This window comes from Pan paniscus, chromosome 12 (assembly GCF_029289425.2).
Source record: "Pan paniscus chromosome 12, NHGRI_mPanPan1-v2.0_pri, whole genome shotgun sequence".
In the NCBI taxonomy this organism is placed as follows: Eukaryota; Metazoa; Chordata; class Mammalia; order Primates; family Hominidae; genus Pan; species Pan paniscus.
The window spans coordinates 21,388,449-21,415,087 of record NC_073261.2 but is presented as its reverse complement, the minus strand read 5'-3'; the positions used below and the strand labels follow the sequence as shown (position 1 = coordinate 21,415,087).

The window sequence follows — 26,639 nt, the reverse complement described above, 5'->3', positions numbered from 1 at the left end:
CTCGCACCCAAGGCGGTGTCCCCCCAGCGCCTCACCACGATCGCGGCAGAGATCTCCTGCAGGGCGTCCGGGCCTTGGGAAGGCATCGCCATCTCCCGCAGCGCCCTCCCGGACTAGCGCAGCGACCTGGCATCGCTTCCTGAGGTTTGGCCCCAAGTTTTACGGCTTAATGAGGCACATAAATAGATAAATTGTCTTCATCACGTCAGCGATTGCTTTCACTTGGCAGGAGACCCACATATTATTGCACCTTTGGGATTCCCCTTCCTAATTCGGAGGCAATCACCATTATTCACATTTTATGAAATAAGAAGCACAAGCTCAGAGGGGGTTCAGAGAAGTTTAAACATGTATACAGCGGTTAAATGGTTAGGTTAAGATGGCCATTGAACATTTAAGTTTAATGATTTATAAAACCATATAGACAGCGTGGGCATGTGATCTGTGAGCCGTGGTCCCCACGGAAGCGGTGAGAACGCACCTGGCCGGCTCAGCCACACGGCGCGGTGGCCTAGGCCCTGCTGCGGGCTCTGGATGCAGCGGTCACGGTTTCCCTGAGAGGGCGCCTCCCAGGGGCTGCTCCGGCCCAGGGCAGGGCGTTGCAGGGGTGATGGGACAGCCCTGCTTTTGGGAGGCGCGGCACTCTGCCAAGGGCCACCCCTGGTGGCCCTGCCCAGCCTCCCTGGGAGCACACAGCTGTCTAGGATGCTTCTGGGCATCCTTTCCCTCCGTCCCACTCAGGGTCTGTGGTGCTCCACAGGGAGTCTCCAAAATGGCCCTAATGACCTAAAGACCCCCACCTCCTGCTCTCCACATCCTGAGTGGGCCCCTCCTATTTTTTACCCAAGCAAATCTGTGTGAGTGTGAATAAATTATCTGTGTGAATGGAATTCAGAAGAAGTAATGATTCGTGACTTTTGAGATTAGGTTATAAGGGACTACAGCTTTCATGTTGGGCTGTCTCTCTGTCTATCTCTGTCTCTCTCTTTCTCACCTCTTTCTCTTCTCTCTCTCTTTCTTCCTGTCTATGTCTCAGATCACTTGCTCAGGGGCAAGCAAGTGGCCATGTTTGAAGTGCACTCAAGCAGCTCTGTGGAGATGCTCACATAGTAAGAACTAAATAAGGCTCTCAGTGCCACTGAGACCAGCCAGCAATCACATGAATGAGTTTGGAAGGGGTACAGGAGCCTTCAAATGGGGCTTGACTGCAAATTATAATTATTGTTTTTATTTATTTATTTATTTTTAGCAATTGTATGTTACCATATGGGTAGAATTGGGTTTTGCGTTGTTATATAATCTAAACATCTTTTTTATTTAATAGGTGAATTAACTTGATAAGTGTTTAACAGGTGAATTAACTTGATAATTAACTTGATAAGGTGAATTAACTTGATAACGTGTTTGCTTTTGGAGAGGCGAGAGGCGGTGGAGCTAGAGGGGTGGGGGTGGGGAGAGGGAGTGGCAGAGTGACCTTACCCCTATGAGACTGAGAGAGGCCCCGGGCCTACCTCCAAGGAGTGGGGTCCCAATGCTAGCTAGCAGCCAGCCCCCTCCTGGTCCCCGGGCCTGGCAGCACGGTGGCAGCTCGGTTGTGAGGAGGCGAGGAAACAGCTGTCCAGCTCCCTGCCATGGAGGGCATGGACGTGGACCGGGACCTGGAGCTGATGCAGAATTTCAGCTGCCTGAGCACCACCAACAAAGACGTGCTCATCTCCAAGTTCCAGAGGCTGCTCGGCTTCCAGCTCGACCCTGCCAGTTGCGCCTTCTTCCTGGACAGGACCAACTGGAACCTACAAGCAGCAATTGGTGCCTCTTATGCCTTTGAGAGCTCAAACATCAGTGTGCCCTCTGTGTCCTTTGTTGAAGATGTCACCCTAGAGGAAGGGTAGTCAATACCTCCTGATACTCAGTTTGTAAAAACTTGGTGGATCCAGAATTCTGTGGCAGAGGCCTGGCCTCCAGGGGTTTGTCCTAAATATGTCAGGGGAGACCAAGTTGGACATGTGAACATGCTGATGGTGAGATTGCTAGAGCTGCAAGAGATTACAGATGTTATTGTCCAGATGTGCAGCCCCAGCAGAGCAGGAATGTATCAGGGACGGTGACGGATGTGCACTGCTACAGGACTCTACTATGGAGATGTCATCTGGGTGATTCTCAGTGTGGAGGTGGGTGGACTTTGAGAAGTAACACAGCAGCTGTCATCTTTTGAAACGGAGTTCAACACAGCCGCATAGCAAGGTAGAAGGAAACTTCAACCCTTTTGCCTCTCCCCAAAAGAACCAACAATCCGATGAAAACAACTTATAAGACCCTGGGGGTTCCGAGTTCTACTCGATGAGCAAAAACACATGGGCTCCTGCTCCTGACCAAGCTGAGCAAGACCAGAGCAGACGGTCACAGAACTCTGTAAATCTGTCTCCCAGCAGTCATGCAAACAACTTCTCAGTAGTGACTTACAGTAAGGGGCTCCATGGGCCTTACCCCTTCGGCCAGTCTTTTTTTTGGAGATGGAGTCTTGCTCTGTTGTCCAGGCTGGGGTGCAGTGGCATGATCTCGGCTCACTGCAACCTCTGCCTCCCAGGTTCAAGCAATTCTCCTGCCTCAGCCTCCTGAATAGTTGGGACTTACAGGCACGCACCACCACGCGCAGCTAATTTTTGTATTTTTAGTCAAGATGGAGCTTCACCATGTTGGCCAGGATGGTCTTGATCTCTTGACCTTGAGATCCTCCTGCCTCGGCCTCCCAAAGTGCTGGGATTACAGGCGTGAGCCACTGCGCCCTGCCCCCTTCGGCCAGTCTTAAATGGGTGTCAGCAAGAAGAAAAATTAACAAAAGACAGAAGGCCTGACTTTGGGGGTGGGGCAAGGGGTTTGTCTGGATTGCAGATCACATTGCACAGACCCCTGGCTCTGACCCCCTCTCATCCCGGAAGAAGAGGAAGAAGCAGAACAGACTAGTTTTGAGTAAACTTAGTATGTATGTGTGAAAAAAAAATACTGGCTCTTAGTTCTGTCCTTTCATTTGATACTAGCTACTTTGAGAGTTATTCTTCAGGTTGTTCACTATATTGTTGGTTTTCTCTCTTTTGTGTGTGTGTGTGGGTTTGATGTTCAGGAATGCTTGTGTTTGTGTTGTGGTGTCTAGCCTTACATTTATACCATTATGTAATAACTTTAATCCTCTTTTCCTTTAATGGTACCTTATTCCCACCTAAAATGTGCAATATAATTACTGTTTTCTCTTTCCTTGTATCTCTCCTCTACTACCAAATATTACCCAATACTACCTTTCTTAGTATTTATTTTTGTACTGTTAAATATGCTTAGACTTTTATTACATGGTTTGTTGGCTTTAAATAAAATCCTCTGACTCTCAGCTATTACTTATAAATCCCGCAATACATTTCTTTCTCTTCTGCATTGGTGCCCATCCACACCCACTTTTTTCCCCCTTTTCCCCCAAGTTTTTGTCAGCATGTATAATATTTACATATTATTTTCTCACTTCAACTTCTGAAACCCAGAGGTTTCAGCCTCAGTAGTAAAGTTAAATATATTTGATACTGATCGCCAGTCCTTTTGCCCAAATCTCCCCCATCAGCTCTTGCTTGACTACTGTTCGGTCTTCTGGAAGAGTCTTTAAAAAGGCTCGTGGGAATATCGTTTGAGCTTTTTCATGTTTAAAACAATTTATCTGTAGCTTTTATTTTTGAGAGCAGCTTAGATGGCTCTTGGGTCACATTTTCTTCCTTTGGGTATCTTATAGGTGTTGTTTTACTATCATTTAGCATTAAATCTTTTTGTGACCAGACAAATGTGTTCCTTTATAAGTGATTTGTGTGTGTGTGTGTGTGTGTGTATGTGTGTGTGCCTTTTACTATGACATGCTTCAGTGTTGACTATTCTGGATTAATATTTTCCTAGCAAGCAATGATCCTTACATAGATATTAGTTTTCTTTAATTGCAGGAACCTTTCTTGAATTATATATTTAAATTGTGTGTTTCTGTGTGTGTTTTTTAAAGTAATTTCAACTTTTATTTCAGGTTCAGGACGTGCTTTGTTACATGGGTATATTGTGTGATGCTGAGGCTTGGGGTATGATCAATCCCATCATCATCTAGATCGTACCCAATAGTTTTTGTTTGTTTGTTTGTTTTTGAGACAAAGTCTTGCTCTTCTCCCCCAGGCTGGAGTGCAATGGCGTGAACTTGGTTCACTGCAACCTCCGCCTCCCGGGCTTAAGCGATTCTCCTGCCCCAGCCTCCCGAGTAGCTGGGATTACAGGTGTGCACCATCATGCCCAGCTAATTTTTGTATTTTTAGTAGAGATGGGGTTTCGCCTTGTTGGCCAGGTTGATCTCGAACTCCTGACCTCAAGTGATCCACCCACCTTGACCTCCCAAAGTGCTGGGATTACAGGTGTGAGCCACCGCGCCTGGCCAGTACCCAATAGTTTTTCAATCACTGCTGACTTTCCTTCCTCCCACCCCCATCTAGTAGTCCCCAGTGTCTGTTATTCCCATTAATATATCTATGTGTTCCCAATGCTTAGCTCCCAGTTATAAGTGAGAACATGTGGTCTTCAGTTCACTTAGGATAATGGCCTCCAGCTGCATCCGTGTTACTTCACAGTGTATGATTTTATTCATTTTTATGGTTGTGTAGCAGTCCGTGGTGCATATGTACCACATTTTCTTTATCTAATCTACTGTTGATGGGAACTTAGGTTGATTCCATGGCATTGATATTGTGAATAGTTCTGTGATGAACATACAAGTACATGTATCTTTTTGGTAGAACAATTTATTTTCCTTTGGATATATACCCTGTAATAGGATTGCTGGGTCGAATGGCAGTTCTAAGTTCTTTGAGAAATCTCCAGACACTGCTTTCTACAATGGCTGCACTAATTTACATTCCCATCAACAGGGTATATGTGTTCCATTTTCTCCACAGCCTTGCTTGCCAGCATCTACTATTTTTTGACATTTTAAATAATAGCATTCTGACTGGTGTGAGATGTTATCTCAATGTGGTTTTGATGTGCTTTTCTCTGATGATTTAGTGATATTGATCATTTTCTCATGTTTGTTGACTGCTTGTATGTCTTCTTTTAAGAAGTGTCTGTTTATATCTTTAGTTCACTTTTTAACAGGATTTTTTTTTTTTGCTTGTTGAATTGTTTACATTCCTTATAGATTTGGATATTAGACCTTTGTCAGATGCATGGTTTGTGAATATTTTTCTCTCATTCTGTAGGTTGTCTGTTTACTCTGTTGATAGTTTCTTAGGCTGTGCAGAAGCTCTTTAGTTTAATTAAGTCCCACTTGTCAATTTCTGTTTTTGTTACAATTGTTTTCGAGGACTTAGTGATAAATTCTTTCCCAAGGCTGATGTCCAGAATGGTGCTTCCTAGGTTTTCTTCTAAGATTCTTATAGTTTAAGTCATATATTTATGTCTTTAATCCATCTTTAATTTTTGTATATGGTGAAAGGTACAGATAGAGCTTCATTCTTCTGCATATGGCTAGCCAGCTATCCCAGCACCATTTATTGAATAGGGAGTCCTTTCCCACTGCTTGTTTTTGTCAATTTTGTCAAAGATCAGGTGTGCAGCTTTACTTCCGGGTTGTCTTTTCTGTTCCATCGGTCTACATGTCTGTTTTTGTATCAGTACCATGGTGTTCTGGTTATATAGCTTGAAGTCAGGTAATGTGATGTTTCCAGCTTTGTTCTTTGCTTAGGATTGCTTTGGCTATTTGGGCTCTTTTTTAGTTTCATATGAATTTTAGCATAGTTTTCTCTAGTTCTGTGGAAATGATGCTGGTAGTTTGATAGGAATAGCATTGAATCTATAGATTGCTTTAGGTAGTATGGCAATTTTAACAATATCAATTCTTCCAATCTGTGAGCATGAATGTTTTTCCATTTCTGTAATCTCTTTCAGCAGTGTTTTGTAGTTCTTCTTGTAGAGATATGCTTCAATGTCGACCACTCTGGGCTCATTTTTTCCCAGTGAACAATAAGCCTTATACAGATGCCAGTCCTCTTGAATTTCAGGAACATTTCTTGATTTCAATATTTCAATTTTTCTGTGGTTTATTGTTTTGGTTTTCTTCTTTGGGAAAAAAATAAATTTCTTTAGTCATCTTCATGTGTCTTCCAGTTATTCTATTTTTCTCTGTAATTCGTTTAATTTTCTGACATATCCATTTCATTGTATTCTTTTCTCATTTGTAACCATATATATACATTTCTAATGTTTTTTCTTAAAATGTCTGATCTCCTTATGTGTCATTTAATTTTGTGTTTAAATTTGTAGCGAGTCTTTTCTTTTACTACTTTGTGGATGTCTTCCCCGAAATCTTGCATTTCTGTTTCTGGTTTTTCTTTCTAAAGTTAATTGCTTTGATACATTTTTAAAATATTTATTCTTTTGTCGTTGTTGTTGTTGAGATGGAGTCTCGCTCTGTCACCCAGGCCGGAGTGCAGTGGCGCGATCTCGGCTCACTGCAACCTTTACCTCCCAGGTTCAAGTGAGTCTCCAGCCTCAGCCTCCTGAGTAGCTGGGACTACAGGCACACGCCACCATGCCCGGCTAGTTTTTGTATTTTTAGTGGAGACCGGGTTTCACCATAATGGCCAGGCTGGTCACGAACTCCTAACCTCAGGTGATCTGCCCACCTTGGCCTCCCAAAGTGCTGGGATTACAGACATGAGCCACCGTGCTCCACCTAAAATATTTATTCTTATAATATCTTTATATCGGTGTTATGTAGTTCTTTTGAAAAATTTTATTTTTCTACATATCCATAAAACTATTGAACTAATTGGCTTTTTATGAGCCAGCTATTTGCAGGAGATGTGTGTGTGTGTGTGTGTGTGTGTGTGTGTGTGTGTGTGTGTGTGTGTGTGTGTATAGAGCGTTGAGAACTGGAGGGAGGGAAGGGGAAGACCAGGTTGGTTTCCTGAGCTTCACAATTCAATGGCTCTCTCACTTCTCCCACCAAAAAAAAGATTGCTTCTGCATCTATTGATTGGGCATATGATTCTTTCCTCTGCTTCTATGAATCAAACATAGTCTAGCAATGTTTCTTCTACTGGCTGTACTTACTCCAATATCTCCAACCATTGCTACAAAGGATGAATATAGTCTTTCCCTTCTAGAGTGAGCCACTTACATCTATAGCATAGCATATATTTTTAATGGTACATTCTGAGTTGTGCCTTTGCAGGGTCCCTTATCACCTGCTCATTATTTTTCCTTCCACATGACATGTGTTTTGATATTTTAGCATCTGGAAATTATTTCTATTTTTCATTCTCCATTTCCTTTGGTTAATTTCCAAGCAGAGAGGAAAAGTATGCAGACTTATGTATCTATGTAGTGGAAGTGCTCACTGACATCTCCTGAGTAGTCTTCTTTGTAATTAACAACATAGGTTAGCAAGATGACTAAGTGAGATGAGACTAAGGTACAATTTCTGTTCCGTGTTTAATTTCTTTTTTCTTTTTTTTTTTTTTGAGACGGAGTCTTGCTGTGTCGCCCAGGCTGGAGTGCAGTGGTATAATCTCAGTTTACTGCAACCTCTGCCTCCCGGGTTCAAGCAATTCTCCTGCCTCAGCTTCCTGAGTAGCTGAGACTACAGGCACTTACCACCATGCCTGGCTAATTTTTTGTATTTTTAGTAGACAGGGTTTCACTGCATTAGCCAGGATGGTCTCAATCTCTTGACCTCGTGATCCGCCTGCCTCAGCCTCCCAAAGTGCTGGGATTACAGGTGTGAGCCACCGCGCCCGGCCCTGTGCGTTTAATTTCTTGCGACTAGCTGGTTGGTCAGTGAGACCGCTTAGCTAGCAAAAATAAGTAAACTAGTCTGACAAAATTGTTCTAATATGCACAATCCAAAAATATTTCCACAAAAATGAGTATTTTTATTTACGAATTCAGTTGAACAGCAGCAACAACAATAATAATAAAACACCAGGGGCAATTGACAAAATTACAATCTGAGGATTTTACTTTTGAATTTATGACCATAGTCATCCTTCTGCATTTTGTCATAATTTCTTACATTCATGAAAGATGATAAAAACCGATTTGAATGCAGTTTGTTAATGTCATGAAATATTATTTTAGAGAAACATTAAATCACATCTAGTGCCACTGCTATGGTTGGAATGTGTCCCCTTCAAAATTCAAGTGTTGACACTTACTGGCCAATGTGATAGTATTAAGATGTGAGGCCTTCAAGAGGTGATTAGGCCATGAGGGCTTTTCCTTTGTGAAAAGGATTAAGGTCCTTATAAAAGAGACTTCGTGTAGCATTTGGCTCTCTTGCCTTCTTGCCTTCAGCCTCCAGAACTTTGAGAAAATAAATTTGTTCTTTCGTTTTTTGATGTTATGACTTTGGATTTCTATTCTTTATAAATTACCTAGTCAGTGGTGTTCTTTTTTTTATTTTTTTAAACAGACACAGAGTCTTACTCTGTTGCCTAGGCTGGAATGCAGCAACATGATCATAGCTCACTATAGCCTCAAACTCCTGGTTTCAAGTGACCCTCCCACCTCAGCTCCCGTGAAGCCGGGACTACAGACATATGCCACTGCACCCAGCTAATCTTGTAAGTTGTTGTTGTCGTTGTTGTTTAGTAGAGGTGGAGCCTCACTAAGTTGCCCAGGCTGGTCTCAAACTCCTGGGCTCAAGTAATGCTCTTGCCTTGGCCTCCCAAAGTGTGAGGATTGTAGACATGAACACCTAGCCTAGGTCTGTGGTATTCTATTATAGCAGCACAAACAGACTAAGACAGAAGCTCACTAAACATACTTCTATTAAGGCTGTTTTGGCTAATCTTTTGCCATTTTTTTTTTAAGTAGTGCAACTTGGCTAAAAACATTGTCAAAGTGCTTTGAGGGTATTAGATTCAAATTCTGTCTGCATAGTTTTATTGTGTTTGGGCCCTAGAAGTAAAGCTTACTCAGTAGAAGGATGTTTTCCAGTACAAAGAGTTGAATTTTGGGCTCCATGGTAGCATGGTAATAAAAAGTTATGGCATTAAATACAGTCCTAGGAGTTGCTTTTCGATTTTCGGCCAAACCCAAAGATGCAGATTATAACTTATGTCTTCATCACTTCTTTGGAAGCTCGTGAGCCCCTTCCACAAATATTTCCACAGCAAATGGAAATCTGTCCTCCATAATAGCATACCTGTGGTCAGATCTTATGGTATTTGGAAGATTTTTTTTTAAAATTCTTTGCAAACTAAAAGAGACAGACCTTTTGGGTAAATTTTTATGTCTTCTTAGAAATAGGTATCATAATTTTTGGTCCAGGAATGTAGATAATGTCAACTTTCTGGAACCCAGATTCTTTGTTTTTCAAATGACAGAGACTAGATGAATTGCTTTTTAATGCCTCTCAAGTTGTTAACTGAAAGGTGGGTGTAGAGCTATCTCAGAACACAATAGTTTTGAGGAATAACTTTTGAAAGTCATTGGGTAGGATGACCACCTATGCCCCATTTGCTTGTGCTAACTTTTTCTTTTGAACACTTATTCAGGGATGAGCAATATTGGGGCAAAATAGAGATTATTAGGCAGATATTATTATCTACTCTCAGATATCTCTACTATTTGTGATTACATGATTTTAATTTTATTCATTTAGGTAGTTAAACAAAAAATTAAAGTTTTTTGTACTTAAACTACAATTACTCCCAAAAGGGATTATGCCTTAAGCTTCTGTTACTGAAGGCTTTTATTATAATTTAGTACTTTAGACCAAAATTATTGGCATTCAATTTTACAAGACTGTTGTGGTTCAGAGATTGTGCCTTATAAATATAGGGAGTGGGGTGGGGAGGAATAGGGAGTTGAAAGTCCCAGTTTTTGTTTTTGTTTTTGTTTTTGTTTTTGACAGAGTCTCACTCTGTCGCCCAGGCTGGAGTGCAGTGGCACAATCTTGGCTCACTGCAACCTCCGCCTCCCGGGTTCAAGTGATTCTCCTGCCTCAGCCTCCCGAGTAGCTGGGATTATAGGTGCCCGCCACCACGCCTGGCTAATTTTTGTATTTTTAGTAGAAACAGGGTTTTGTATTTTTAGTAAAAACAGGGTTTTGCCGTATTGGCCAGGATGGTCTCGAACTCTTGACCTCATGATCCGCCCGCCTTGGCCTCCCAAAGTGCTGGGATTATAGGCATGAGCCACTGCGCCTGGCCTATAAATATTCTTTACCAAGTTAAGAAAGTTTGTTTTTATTTCTAGTTTGCTGATGATTTTTAATTGATATGTAACATTTGTACATCTGATATTCTGTTACATGCATAAAATATGTAATGATCCAGTCAGGGTATTTGGGGTGTTGGTCACCCTGAGTATTTATCATTTCTATGTGCTGGGAACATTTCAGGTCTTCTCTTCTAGCTATTTTGAAATATACAATAAATTGTTATTAATCATAGTCACCCTACTCTGCTATTTAACATTAGAACTTATTCCTTCTAACTATGTGTTTGTACCCATTAACCAATCTCTCTCTATTTCCTTCCACACCCCCTGCCACTACCCACACACCCTTCCCAGCCTCTGGTATCTATCATTCTACGCTTTACCTTCATGAGAGCAACTGTTTTAGCTCCTACATATGAATAAGAACATGCGATGTTTGTCTTTATGTGCCTGACTTATTTCACTTAACATAATGACCTCCAGTTCCACTCATGTTACTGCAAATGACATGATTTTATTCTTTTTAAGGCTGAATAGTATTCCATTGTGTATATGTACCACATCTTCTTTATTCATTCATCCACTAATGGACATCTAAGTTGATTCTACATCTTTGTTATTATGAATAGTGCTGCAATAAACATGGGAGTGCAGATATCCGTTTTATATGCTGATTTCCTCTCCTGTGGATAAATACCCAGTAGTGGGATTGCTGAATCATACAATAGTTCTCCTTTTAGTTTTTTGAGAAATCTCTGTACTGTTTTTCGTAGTGGCTGTACTAATTTACATTCTCATCAACAGTGTTTGAGTTCCCTTTTCTTTGCATTCTTGGAGCATCTGTAAATTATTTTGTCTTTTTAATAATAGCCATCCTAATTGGGGTGAGATGCTATCTCGTTTTAGTCTCGATTTGCATTTCCCTGATGATTAGTGATGTTGAACATTTTATCATAAACTTTCATAAACTCATTGCTGGCCATTTGTGTGCTTTCTTTTGAGAAATGTCTACTTATGTCTTTTGTCCCCTTTTTAATGGGATTTTCTTTCCCCACTGTTGAGTTGAGTTCCTTGTATAATCTGGGTATTAGTCCCTTGTTGGATGAAAGGTTTGCAAATATTTTCACCCATTCAACTGGCTGTTTCTTCACTCTGTTGATTGTTTCCTTTGTTGTGCAGAAGTTTTTAGTTTAATGAAGTCCCATCATTCTATTGTCATTTTTGTTGCCTGTGCTTTTGAGGTCCTAGCCATAACATGTTTGCCTAGACTCAAGTCCTGAAGTGTTTCCCCTACGTTTTCTTCTAATCATTTTATAGTTTCGAGTCTTACATTTAAGTCCTTAATCCATTTTGAGTTGATTTTTGTATATGGTGAGAGAAAGGGGTCCAGTTTCATTCTTCTGCTTATGAATATCCAATTTTTACAGCACTGTTTATTGAAGAGAGTGTCCTTTCCCTGAGGTATGTTCATGGTGCTTTTAAAAAAAGTGTTTGTTTTTACCAAGTGTTTTTGCTGCACTACTGATATGATCATGTCTTTTTCTTCTTTATTGTATTAATGTGGTAAGATACATTGTTTTATTTGCAAACGTCAAACCAACCTTACATTCCATGAAAACTCCAACTGGTTGTGATTTTTAAAATTATTGCTAGGCTATATTTTCTAATATTTTCTTTGAGGTTTTTGCATCAATGTTCATGAAAAAGCTTGGTTGTGTAATTTTCATTTCATTTGATGTCCACAGATTTTGATATTCAAGTTTTCTCCTCATTTAATGAGTGGAATGCAGTCTTTCTTTTTATATTTTCTGGGAAATTTGTGTAATATTTTTGTTATTTCTTTCATAAACATTTATAGGAATTCACAGGTAGAGCCATCTAGGCCTAGGATTCCTTTGTTAGCAGGATTTAAATTCCATATTTGATTATCTATCTTTTTGTGTCCCTGATTATTTTATATAAATGCCAGATGAGTATGTATGCTATATATAACTGTTGTGTGAAGGAGTTACATATACAAAGTGACTCTCAAATGTGGAAAGATCCAAGAAACCAAAGAACTAAGCAGACAAATCTAGTTTGTCGATGGAGGGCAATTTATTAGGGAACTTATGGATGGAAGCATGGTCTCAAGCAGCTGCAAGACAGGTAGATTTCCACACTATTACTTCCTAGACTCAGGGCTTACATACCATAGGGAAAGGGGTATGTGCTCTACAGAAACAATTGAAGGCAACCCTCTAGAACAGGCAAGGATGCTGTGTGCATCGTGGCCTATAATCTGGGTGACCACATCAAGGGTGCTTGGATCTAAAGGCAGGATTTATGTTGAGTACATGTTCTCACACTAAGAACAGCAAATAAAGTAGGAACCAGGAGGCATTCACGGGACTGGAACTAATCAGAAGTCAACATGGCAGATTAGCATCCAAGATGGAGTCACTATTGTCTCCACAATAATTGTAGTTAATTTGAATCTCTGTGTGATGTTATCTTCCTCAAGAGAGGATTTACTATTGTTTCTCACAGAAGGGTTGGTCCTTTAATCTAATCAGAGAGTGAGATGACTTGAACCTGGGCCTCATTCTTTGGGAGGATACTCTATTTCTGGCACCCCTGTCTCTAGGGTTTACCCCTTCCAAGGTCCAAACTGGGAGCTTGGGTATCTATTAGGGTCCCTTGTTTTTGCTGAAAGAAAATAGCCTTCTTTGCTTTTCCCGCCAGTTCCTTGGAATTGTTTCAAGTTACACTTAGTTTCTCAGCGGCTGCTCTCTGTCCTGACTGTGTGCTTCTCAGTCTATGTTGTCTGAGTGGCAAATGTCTCCAGGAGAAAAAGTCAGATCACATGTTGGGCTGACTTCCCTGGGTTTCCCATCTCTCTGGGATCTTCACAGAGATATTTATTTTATTATCTCTAGCTTTTCTAGTTATTAACAATGAGGAGGTTGGCCTGAAACAAGTTAATTCCACCAAAGTCAGAAGTAAACATTACACATTATCCTTGAATGAAAGCATAAAGGAAAGGTGGCTTTTAAAAAGTAAGTACTCCTGTTATTAATACTTATCAGCGCAAGTCCAACAGTCTTAGGGAAAGACAATTAAATAAACTTTGAGTATTGAAATTTTAATTTGCACTTTGGGTAATGCATATTCTAAACTGAGAAAAGTAATATCCATTAGTAGAATGTGTTTATCCAAGAATAGAGACTCCTCGTTCTTTCTAGCAGGATAAGTAGTGATTGCTGATCTTTGAACTGGGTAATAACAAGTTGATACTAAGTACTGTACTTATTATTTACTCTTTACTCTTGTGCACTTTCATTTCTCAAATTGTACCGTGGAACAGTTGGAGCACAAGTCGAAACAAATCTAAAAATATTCTTGTGAAAAATGAATCATACACCAGCTGGTTGCTATGTTTTTGTTGACAGGAACCTGAGGACATGTATTGTGGCTTTATTTTCTAAATAATGATGTGCTCTTTTTTTCAATATAAAAATAACACCACCAGACAGCAACTTTAAAGCATGGACTTTAGGCTGTTTTTAGCAGTACTGATAGGTTTACCTTTACCCACTTGCCCTCACCTTTCCCATCTGATAGAGTCCTGCCCATATCTTGCATTTATGGGATGAGTCCTCAGGTTATATATCGAGTCTACTCCCTTAACTAGAAATCTTAGACTCCTAAACATAGCGTTTTCTCTACTGAGCTAATAGGCCCAGCTCGTATAAAACCAGGTGCTTAATGTCATTAGTAAAGACTGAAATCTTATTAAGATAAATTATTTATGATGGATGATGCAAAGATTCAATTCAAAGTGGTATAAACTATCAACATACAGGAGACTGAGTTACTTTTTGTGCACTTATAATTTCCTTAACAGAATGAACTTCAGTGAAAGGCGGGAAAATAAACTTAATTTATATTCTGGGGAATTAAACACATTGATCTTTAACTAGTATAAGCCCAACAATTGTTTAAAGGAGAAAAAATCATGCTGCTTGTAGCTCTTATTCAACTGTCATAAACAAACTAATGATCAGTGGTGATTCCAAAAGTAAATGTGAACCAGGCACGGTGGCTCACCTCTGTAATCCCAGCACTTGGGGAGGCCGAGGCAGGTGGATCACCTGAGGTAACGAGCTCCAGACCGGCCTGGCCAACGTGGCAAAACCCCATCTCTACTAAAAATAAAAAAAATCAGCCAGGCATGGTGGCAGGCTTCTGTAGTCCCAGCTACTACTCAGAAGGCTGAGGCATGAAAATTGCTTGAACCCAGGAGGCCGAGGTTGCAGTGAGCTGAGATCGTGCCACTGCACTGCAGCCTGGGTGACAGAGCAAGACTCCACCTAAAAAAAAAAAAAGAAAAAAAAAGCAATTGTACATTAAATATAATGCTGTTTAAATTTTGAGCCCTTCTGAATTATGTAAAGTGTTTGTTTAATAAAAGTGAAGTACCCTTTAAAACTCTGCTGTCCGATACAGTGGCCAATTGTCATCTGAGTGACTTTGAGCACTTATAATGCAGAGAATGTGCATTGAGGTGGGCTCTAGGTGTAAACCTCATACCTGATTGTTATTCACCTGAGTGAATAACAAAAACAGGAATATAAAATATCTCATTAACTACTTTAAATATTTATATGTTGAGGTGATGTTGCTTGTACATTAAATTAAATGCAAAATATTATTAAATTTAATTCTACCTATATTTCCTTTTACTTTTTAATGTGGTGACTAGACAATTTTTAGTTCCTTATGTGGTTTACATTATATTTCTATTGGCCAGAACTGCTTGAGAAGCTCAAAAATGTTGGACAACATTTAGGAATGTAAGAGTAAATCTCTTCACATCCAGTATTATTATGAAAAGTGGAATATTTCTAAACACAGATGCTCCCTTCCTGCAGAGGGGCTGCAGACACCCTAACTCCAGCCCACAGAGACCTACTGCGGCTCCTCACCTTCAGAACTGTCGGATAATGAATCTGGGTTATTTTAAGCTACCGAGCTTGCAAAAATTTGTGACAACAGCTAGAGGAAACTCATACAAACACAGAGGATGAAACTGAGACTCTAAGAATTAAGAAACTTAACCAAATCACAGGTGTTTGAGGAGCGTCTGTGGTCAGACCTAGGGCTTCTAATTCCCAGTGTAGTGATATTGATCTCACACCACTGATGCAGTGAAAGTAATAAACCGAGAGACCGCTATAAACTGAGGTCACAGCTGTCCCCTCTTCTCAATGCACTGAAGAAAGCCTCCTTAGAGAAAAAGCAATCAAATATTAGATCAGTAAATTGCTTTTGAAATTTAAGATGTTATGGTCTCCTTTAAAAGTATTCTTGTAATAAGACACTTAGGAAACGTGTCTTTCCTTTAGTCAGTGGGTGGGAGGAGAGTGAAGTTTGAAACAGACTGTAAAAGAGATGAATTTTAATATTAATCATTTATGCACTCATGACTATGAGCTCAGAAATGAAGGTTATTTGGGGAAATATCCTTGAAGAATTGGCGCAAAGATTGCTGGAAACCATCGCGGACATCATTATGCGGAATTCGTGCCACATTCTTTTAACTCTTCATGAAGCAGAGAAAAATGCCTGATTCTCAGCACTCACAGGGTTTATGGCTCAGTCAGCTACAGTGTTGCAGGAATGGGGCCACTGTGGAGGAATCGCAGAGTACTCTGTGGTTCTAGGTCACAGACTCACTCCCACATTCTGGGAACCTACTTGACAATGGCAAGCTGGTGGTCAAAAGCCAGGTTGAGGGCAGCTTTTCTTCTTCCCAGCTCTCTCCTTTTCCTGTCCTTGCGGGTCCTTCTGTTCTTCTGTTCTTCCCTCCTGCCTCTGGCCCTTCTCTCCTGCATCCCATCTGTTAGGCCATCCCATCTGTTCCCCTGGCCAGTTTTCTCCTGATATCGCTGGAAGTTCCTGGTGGCCTTTGTGACAGGGTCAACTTACCCAGGACTCTACAGGTCCTAGTCTCCACCCACCTTCTCTTCTGTCACATTCGTCAGCTCAGTAACGCTTCCCAGGTGATCAGTCGCTCAGGTCAGACACGGGGCCCTCGCCTCTGCCCTGTCACCTAGCCACTGGCCTTGTCCCTTCCAGGCCCTTCCCCAGGGATCCTTGAGGGACCCTCGGCTCGGCGTGCCTGTCCAGCCCTGCAATGTGACACTCTCTTTTTGGTCCATGCCCACCTCCTGCCCTGCCTCTGTCGTCCTGCTTTCCTGCTTGGAAGATTTATTCTTGCTTCAGGGCCCTTGCTCATGCCTGTACCTTTTACTAAGAATGACTTTCCTTCAAGTATAGGACCTGGCAAGGAACTTCCCACTGATCTTTAAGACTCATTGCAAGCTTTATGTTTCCTAGAAAGCTGGCCCTGACCTATAGCCCTCCCACTGAGGGAACTGAGGCCCCTGCCACTGGGTGTTGGCACTGCCTCTGCAGACACCTACTGATGCCTGTGGCCTGGGCCGATGCTGGCCACACTGCCTCCACTCTCCTGAGTGCTCGTCTCTGCACAGAGTCTCTGCTACACTTCATGGCTAGAACATGTGTCTCCTTATAGCCGGATCGCGTCTTAGCCTCATGCCTCTGGGGACTGACGCACCTGTTAGGTGGGAGCTGCTCAGTGGAAGATGAGCAAAATCATCCCAGTCACATGTCAAGAGATTCGCCACTAAAAGAACAGATCATGTAGGCATGAATGTTTGGAATATTTATCTCATCATTACATTTCTCTAGAAATACAGGAGCACGTGAATAGCATACTTTTTTTGTTTTACAGAGAACTATTGCTTTCTTTAAAATGGCAAAACAGGCTGGGCGTGGTGGCTCACTCCTTTAATTCCAGGACTTTGGGAGGCTGAGGCGGGCGGATCACCTGAGGCCAGGAGTTCAAGACCAGCCTGGCCAACATTGTGAAACCCCATCTATACTAAAAATAAAAAAATTAGCTGTGTGTGGTGGCTCACGTCTGTAGTTCCAGCTATTCGGGAGGCTAAAGCATGAGAATCGCTTGAACCCAGGAGGCAGAGGCTGCAGTGAGCTGAGATCATGCCACTGCACTCCAGCCTAGGCAATAAAATGAGACTTGATCTCAAATAGTAACAATAATAAATACATACAATAAGATAAAATAAAATGGCAAAACAGAGTTGAAGAGAAAAATGACAAAAACTGGATTGCTAATCATTTTACATAAAAGTCATCCAGCAGGGAAATATTTCAGGAAGGTATTTTTCTTTTTCTTTTTAACTTCTAAAAAGCTTATTATGGAAAAGTGCAAAGATACACAAAAGAAGAGAGAATAGAGTGTAATGAAGCCCTATGTAACCACCACCTTGTTGCAACAATTGCCAACAGCTTGCTGATTTTAGTTTATTTTTATTTTATTTTATTTTATTTTATTTTATTTTATTTTATTTTATTTTATTTTATTTTTTGAGATGGAGTCTTACTGTGTCACCCAGGCTGGAGTGCAGTGGCGCGATCTCGGCTCATTGCAAGCTCCACTGCCTAGGTTCACGCCATTCTCCTGCCTCAGCCTCCCAAGTAGCTGGGACTACAGGTGCCTGCCACCATGCCCGGCTAATTTATTGTGTTTTTAGTAGAGACACGGTTTCACTGTGTTAGCCAGGATGGTCTTGATCTCCTGACCTCGTGATCAGCCTGCCTCAGCCTCCCAAAGTGCTGGGATTACAGGCGTGAGCCACCACGCCCGGCCAGCTTGCTGATTTTAATGCATTTATCTTCACACGTTTTCTTTCCTGGAGTGTTTTTTAAAAATCTAAAGACAAGCAAATCCTAGACAGTATATCATTTCACCTGTCACTATTTCAGGATATACTATTATTAAATATGGACCTTTTTCTTAACATAATTACCTTTATCGCTGCTCCCAAATCAACAATAATTCCTTGGTGTCATATAGTACTGTCCATACGTATGGTCCATGTTCAACCTCTCCTGATTGTGTCCAATATATCTGCTAAGAGTTGGTTTGTTTCATTTGGGATAAAAATAAGTCTACACATTGCATTTGGTTGATTTTTCTCTAAAAGTATTTTTAAAAATATTCATTTTAAAATAATTTCAGACTTAGAGAAAAGTTGCAAGGATGGCACAAAGAATACTTGGATCCCTTTCACCTAGATTCATGAATTATTAAACATTTTGCTACATTTGCTTTACCATTCTCTGTGTTTGTCCTATTTTTCTGAATCTTCTGAGATAAGTTGTCCTTTAATGTCTAAATACTTTTGTATATTTCCAAAGAATAACTAACTACAGAATAGATATAATCCTACATTTTACCATCATACAATGACATAATTTAATCCACAGCTCATATTCAAATTCGGTAAAATGTCCCAATAATGTCCTTTATAGTGATTGTGTTTCCTAATCCAAGATCCAATCCAGAATTATGCATTGCATTTGCTGTCCTTTCTCTTTAATCTTCTTGGATCTGGAATAGTCTTCATGCTTTTTGACCTTGACATTGTTTTCAAGTACAGGCCAGTTACATGGTAGAATATCCTGCAATTTGGGTTTTTAGGATATATTTGAATAATTAGATTCAGGTTACATGTTTTTGGCAAGAACACTTCAGAAGCGATATGTGATCCTCTCAAAGTATCTTATCAGAAGGCACTTGATGCTAGTGTGTCCTAGTATCGGTGATGCGAGATCTGATTGCTTGGTGAACATGGCATCTGCCAGTGTTTTCCAGCTCAAAGTTTTTATTTTTCACTTTAGAATTCATAAGTAATTTCTGGGGTAATACTATGAGACAGTGCCAATATCTGTTTCCTCATTAAACTTTCATCTACTAGTTGTAGCATGCACAGATGATTTTCTAACCACATTATGCCTTCAAGATTTATTAGTTGGCTTTCTGTTGTAAAGGCAAACTTACCCTTCTCCATTGTCTCTTTCTGTCTATGTGCACCTTTCCATTCGTATTTTGTTCGGTGGATTATCACCCACTGTGCTTACCACTCATCTGCCCTGATCTGGCCAGTGGGATTCTCCTGTGTCTCATGCCATGCCCCCATCATCCCTTGAACACTCATACTTTCTGGCACAAGGAGATATTCCAGGATCATCTGTGCTTTCTGTGCTCCATCCCTGCATTTGGCCATTTCTCCAAGGAATCTTGGTGAAAGACCAAATTTTAACCACCACTTCTACAATAATGGATGGTGCATCTAATGTTTTTGAACTAATATTATTTTAAAGTTAAGCAAGAGATTCCACTTCACAACTAAACAAAACAATTTGAGCTGAGTTAAAAAATAAGCTAAAAAAACCCCTTCAGATTAAGATTATTTGTTAATTGATACTATATAAAATGTAAACCTTTTTTAAAACTCTGGATATAGGCTTAATATCATTTACAATATAAATAATCCAGAGTGACCTTCAAAGCCTTTGAATTCCTGCTTCATTTTCTGAAATGGAATGGGCACTTGGTTGTCTGACTAAATTATTTACCAGCATCACTGAAAGGAACTGATGGACCGTCTCCCGTGGACTGTCTCACTCCAAGGCAGCATGACTGCCCCTTAAATTGAGATGGAAGCTCAAAAGTCTTTTGTTTAGATTTCTACCTCTTGTTCTTTGCAAGCTCTCTCCCATGTATCCCTCAATAGAAGATGGAGTTCTGTTGTTCAGATTACACCATAGCAGTGCCTCATCAATTTAAGTGTTCATAGGAGTCACTTGGAGTGCCAATGAAAACTACAGATTCCTGGCTCCCCTTCATAAACATGCAAAGCTGGGGTGGGGCCTAGGGATCTGCATTTTAACAGACTCCATCTGGAGTCACTTGGGGAGAATGACTATCCTAGTGTCAGTTAGCTTGCTATGAATGATGGAGGACCTTTAGCCATGGAAGACATGAAATAGTAATTTGCAGGTAGAAAGTCTGCATGTGGCTACTTGGAATTAGCTCATTTTATCTGCATCTGCAGCCACATCTGAATAGTCTAAAGAGAAAAGGACTTTTCACATGAAAAAAGCTAGAGATTTTCTACAACTTGATTTTAAAAGGGTGTGAAACTGTGTGGTTTGAGAATAGAGTGAAAACATTTATCACAATGACACTGATATCAGAATGCAGAATGAACTGTAGTGACATCAATGTTCTCAAACGAAAAGTTTGGTAAATATCAAAAGGAGATGAAGAGAAGACAGCTCCAGAACTCTGTTCAGCAAACTGAAAAAGGTAAGCTCTTCTCACTGTGTTGCTTGCTTCAGTTTTCAACTACTGGTCTCTGTCTGAGATCTGAGATGAAGTGCACATTGGAGAGGATTCTGAGGATTTGGGTTTTTTTTTTTTTTTGGTGGAAAAATAATATGTGGTATAAAACATAGTGGAGGAAAGTGAGTCATTAAAATTGAAATGTTTAAGAACTACTAGATTACATAGGAGTATTAATTATAAAATTCTTCCTCCAGCATCCTGCAATCTACCTTTGGAAAGTCCTGGTGTCCCCTGTCCTACAACCACAGTGCAAGGTTTAATATGGTTGTGGTGAGCCACTAATGTGCTCACCAGAATGTCCCTGCCTTTCTGGCACATGGTAGGATTGTACTTTCCTGTCCTCTTGGTGTTAGTGGTGGCCACGTGACTCGCTTTGGCAAATGCTAAAGTATGAGTTGAATTGACAGGTGCCAATTCCAGGCAGACCTTTAAGAATCAGTGCATAATTTATCATGCTCACTTCCTCTGCCATGGTAAATGGAAATGGTCCAGATGGTAGTAGCTGATCTATTAGTCAGCCCTGGTGCAGAAGGAAGCTGTGGAGTAGAGGTCCCAGCCAACCCACAATGAGTGAGAAATGGGCCACACTGTTTTACATCACAGATTTGGGGGTTGTTTTCTACTGCACTTGACCTAGCACATCCTGAATGATTCAGTAATTAATGGCAATGGTTCATAACCTTTCCACAATGAGGACCTCTTTTTATTTCAATATCCATTGACTAAGAAATCATGTGTTGTGTGAAAGCTACTCTGAATGCAATAACATTTTAAAATACATTTTTATTTTGCTAACCATACATAATCTTTACATATGTTTGAAAATCCATGAGTGGTAGACATCAGTGATACACAATTCTTGGTGGACATATAGACTTGGGAGCTCTTTGCAATGATTTCTTGGTTTCCCAGTGGTCAGGTAAAATAAGCTTCACCTTGGGAGACACAAGTTAGAGGGTTTTAGAAATAGAACTCTGCCATTATATACTGTATGGTTTGGGGTTGGGTAATTTCCTTCCCTTATGGACTTCAATTGTCTTATATACAAAGCAATGATATGCCAGCCCTCCACTGCCTTTTATAGGGTGATTAAATGATAATGTGACAATAAGAAATTGTTTTAAAAGAGTACAAAAGAGATTTTAAAGTTCATAGTATTATTTACTGTATCAAGTCTGTGTGTACTCAAATGTCATTTAATCCTTGTCTTTAAAAAATGTAGGAAGCAGGTGGTTTAATGGAAGTGTTATAGACTATCTGTTTGAGGACAATTGATTCAGGTTCATCTGTCCTTTCAAAATATTACCTCATAAATATAAAATAAATATCCAGACTTTTGAAATATAAGTAGATAAGCAAAGACTAAAAATCATTTCAAAAAATTAAGGAAGACAAGACAAAATACAGGATGTGCTTCCAGAATTAAAGCAAAATAATCAAAACATAAACGTAAGTGAATTCACTTATATGGGTGTGTATGTATATATATACACATATAAACATCAAATTCACTTTCTCTTCTTTTCAGAGTATTGTTACTGAAATACCAGGGGTTCTGTGTAGGTCCTGCTGCTCACTGCACAGAAAGCCAAGAACTAAGACATGTTTTGCCAGGGAAGAAGGCTTTAATTGGGTGCTGCAGCTGAGGAGATGGGAGATCATTCTGCAATCCATCTCCTCAACCCACTAAAATTAGGGATCTATATAATGAGTAAGAAATGTAACCATGTGTGGAAAAATAGGAATTAGGGAGGGGCAAGAAAGAGGAGCTGGTCAACAGGAAGGAGGTGGTCTTATAGGCAATCATGAAGGGTGAGGGGTCTGACATCCCATTGTCCAGATGCAGTGATTGGTAAGTTTCAGTTTCTTGATAGTATTTGGGAAGGCTGATGGTTGGTTTCCTGAGAGAGGAAAGCTCAAATAAGACAAATGTAACTTTCTCAAGTTTTAAGACTGGGAAGGTCAGTTTCTATGTTTATTCAAAAAAACCCATAAATATCAGTTGACATTAGTTCTATGGGACAATTGGGCCAGTTTCGGTATTTTCATATATATATATATGTGTGTATCATTCACACACACAAACACACGTACACAGGGTTGACCCTTTGTATCTGCAGATTCCACATCCATAGATTTAGCCAACTGCAAATCAAAAATATTTTTAAAAAACAATAAAAAATAATACATATTAAAAAACCAATACAGTGTAACAACTGTTTACATAGCATTTACATTATATTATTAGATATCATAAGTAATCTAGAGATGCTTAAAGTATCAGAGGATGTGCAAAGTATCAAAGGATATGCATAGATTATATGCAAATACTATGTCATTTTACAACAGGGACTTGAACATCTGTAGATTTTGTTACCCATGGGGGTTCCTGGAACCAATCCCCCACGAATAGTGAGGGAGGGCTATCTATATTTTTTGATATATGTAACAGATATATATTTTTTTCTGATACATATATATTTCTGATATATGTATTTTCTGGTATATGTATTTTATATGTGTGTGGATACACACATCGAATTCACTTTCTCTTTTCACTGCTTGGAAAAGAAAAGAAAGTGAATTTTGATAGCAGTTGATTAAATAAATTTTAAAGGCAAAAATTTAGGATTTGAGCTTTACATTTTTACAATGGAAATTGTAAATTGGAAATGTTAACACATTAACACAATGTAAGAAATTAAACTAAATTAAATTTCTACAGGGAGAAATGATGTAGGAAAAGCCAACTTTCCCTAGAGCACATTTGGAATTTTAAGTTCTTGGGACTTTCAGTCCTCGACACCCTGAGGCTGCAGCAGAGCATGGCCAAGACGCTGTGCAGAGCTCAGGTTGCTGGGGAAGGCCTGGCCCCTCCTGACCACATTCCCCATCCTTCTTCTTTCAAGAAGCTTATCTGTCCTGCGTCCTAAGTCTTAGGGACTTGCTGACGACAACATGATAAGCTCAGCGTGCAGTTAACATTTCATCACATTTCGTCCAACCCACACCTGGACACACACTAGGTAGTGTGTGGGAATTAGTGAGAAAAACAAAAGGTGAGTGAAAAGCCAAAGCTCAAAATTTGGAGAACAGGGCTGAGAAAAGCAAGGGTCTCTCACCCATGTTCTCCAGGCCTGCGCCCCATGTCCAGCTGTGTCCAGCTGTGTCCAGCTGTGTCCAGCTGTTCTGCTCTCTGGTTCAGCGTTCAGTGAGCCCCCAGGACTCCCACTTTCTCTCTCAGTGCAGCAATAAAACCAAGAGTGCAAATGGCCTGACACGAGGTCCCCTTATCATGTTTTCCCAGAGCTAAGCTCTAATAGGTGTGAGTGGCTGCCACCCAAATTGCAAATACTTTTTGGGAAGTCTGCACCTCAGATATTTTGGCTGAAGAAACGCATTGATTTCTGGACCCAGTCCCTTTCGGCATGCTGATTTGGGTTGACCCGAGGGTGGATGGGATTATCTAACATGGGCCATATGTTTATTCTTTAGTGTAACCTTTTGGGGTCACAAAAATAATCCTTTGTTTCTAGGAGGCGTCGTTCCCTCGCTACTCTTGCAGAGCTTCCCCCTCAATCCCTCAGTAATCCCCAAGAGGCAGTTAGCTCACCCACTGTCCTCATTTCCACCCCAAAAATAGGAATTTTACTTCTCTCTAAGGATGGCGTTTCTATTTCCAGCCCCTGGGACACGCACAGCCAACAGATGGCCCTGCCAGGTACATGATATGTACAGGAGGCTTCCTACTCACCTCTGCCCCGGGGGTGAACCGACCGCTTCTCTCAAATACAAACACCATGTGGCAAGGATCACTAAAGTGTCAGCCTTGACTTTGTCAAAATAAAAGTGTCTTTTATTCTATTTTTTGGAGACAGAGTCTCGCTCTGTCGCCCAGGGTGGGGTGCAGTGGCAGGATCTCGGCCCCCTGCAACCTTCACCTCCTTGGTTCAAATGATTCTCCAGCCTCAGCCTCCTGAGTAGCTGGGATTACAGGTGTGTGCCACCACGCCCGGCTAATATTTGTATTTTTTGTAGAGATGGGGTTTCACCGTGTTGGCCAGGCTGGTCTTGAACTCCTGACCTCAGGTGATCCACCCACCTCGGCCTCCCAAAGTGCTGGGATTACATCATGAGCCACCGCACCCGACATAAGAATGGTTTTTACCTTTTAAAGGGTTGTAGGAAATAACAAAGATTATGTGATAGAGTCAGTATGTGGACAGCAAACTGCACTATTTAGTCTTTGATCTTTTACAGAAAAAGTTCAAATTTTATGTTGTTACTAATTGCAGACAACCCGAATAAACATACTAGGGCCTGGGATTAAATGGCATGTAGCCTTTTTTTTTTTTTTTTTTTAAGTACAATTTCCATTTTATTTTTTCTCTGGAGAATAGTCTGTCTTCAATCTTTTTATTTTCATTTTGTTTTTTTTGAGACGGAGTCTCACTTTGTTACCCAGGCTGCAGTGCAATGGCACGATCTCAGCTCACTGCAGCCTCCGCCTCCCAGGTTCAAGCGATTCTCCTGTCTCAGCCTCCCTAGTAGCTGGGATTAGGGGTGTGCCATCATGCCCAGCTAATTTTTTGTATTTTAGGAGAGATGGGGTTTCACCCTGTTGCCCAGGCTGATCTCGAACTCCTGAGCTCAGGCAATCCACCCACCTCGGCCTCCCAAAGTGCTAGGATTACAGACATGAGCCACGGCGCCTGGCCTTGTCTTCAGTGTTTAAGGACTCAGCTCCTTACATGGGCTTTGGTGGGGGTTGTGGGGCAGCACTCCTCGAAGGTCTAAATCGGGGTGGGTGTGTTTGGTCCTTGTGGGCTTTACAAGGTGGATTCCTGACGACTTTTCTGTGAATTGCACATCTCACACAGTAATTTAGCTTCCCATACAGCTTGGGAAGCACATAGGCATTGAAGACACTCGCTTCAGAAATGTCCCTGACTGCTGCAGCCTCCACCACATTTCGAATGATGAATTAATTTCTTTTTTTTTTTTTTTTTGAGACAGAGTCTCACTCTGTTGCCCAGGCTGGAGTGCAGTGGCGGGATCTGGACTCACTGCAAGCTCCACCTCCCAGGTTCACACCATTCTCCTCCCTCAGCCTCCCGAGTAGCTGGGACTACAGGCGCCCGCCACCACGACCCGCTAATTTTTTTTATTTTAGTAGAGACGGGGTTTCACTGTGTTAGTCAGGATAGTCTCGATCTCCTGACCTCGTGAGCCGCCTGCCTCAGCCTCCCAAAGTGCTGGGATTACAGGCCTTAGCCACCGTGCCCAGCCTCGAATGATGAATTTCTTAATGGCCTTGTCCTTGGGCACACGTCGGGCACAGTTTGTGCAACGAATAGGCTGCATGTGGCTGCGCCCCTTTTTGGCACGATTGTTGTTCCTTCTTTTCTTTGTCATCTTGGAGGCACGGACTGGAGGGAGGAGTGCAGCCATTATTGATCATATTTTTGAATAATATTTAGTGAACTAGAAGTTGCTTATTTGTAATGTCAAGTAGGATAGAAAACTTTAACACAGTATGATTATAATTTTGTAAAAATGTATAAAGTGTGTATATATGTATGAAAAAAACAAAAATTCTCTAATGTATTAATAGTAGATATTTTGAGATGGTGGCATGATTTTTATTTATAAAGTATTTCTTATGATTATAAAATCATTTTAAAATTTTTCAATATTTTAGCTGAGTGGGAAACATTTCCTGTCAAATAAGGATATGGAGACCAGTCCATGGTACTTTAGATTAAAAGCTGAACTCACTGGGAAAAACCTTATTTTGCATGTGTAACTAGTAAAGCAGAAACAACAGTGTACTGTTCGGCACTGTCTGAATAGTAATTATAGAGTACAGCTTTCATACAGAAGAACAGAACCAATAAGGAAGTCAAACTTGGCAGAATAGTTGAGTGCAATTTATAAATAAGTCAGTTGAAGAAATCGACCTTTTACCTGCGGCTGATTCGTGTAATGGTGAGAGTCAGCACACATGTTAACATTTAGCAACAGCATGTATGTGAAGCTAAAACTTGTAATGCTCTCATCTTTAATGTATTTTAAGGAAGTTGATGCCTAAAGGAAATTTATTAAAAATTCAGAATTATTT

The 26,639-nt window shown here is 40.7% G+C and overlaps 1 pseudogene; it reads left to right on the top strand.

The window, feature by feature from the left end:
- Window positions 1-1,445: 1,445 nt before the first annotated feature.
- On the top strand, window positions 1,446-15,222 carry LOC117979000 (protein ILRUN-like; annotated as a pseudogene).
- Window positions 15,223-26,639: the final 11,417 nt, after the last annotated feature.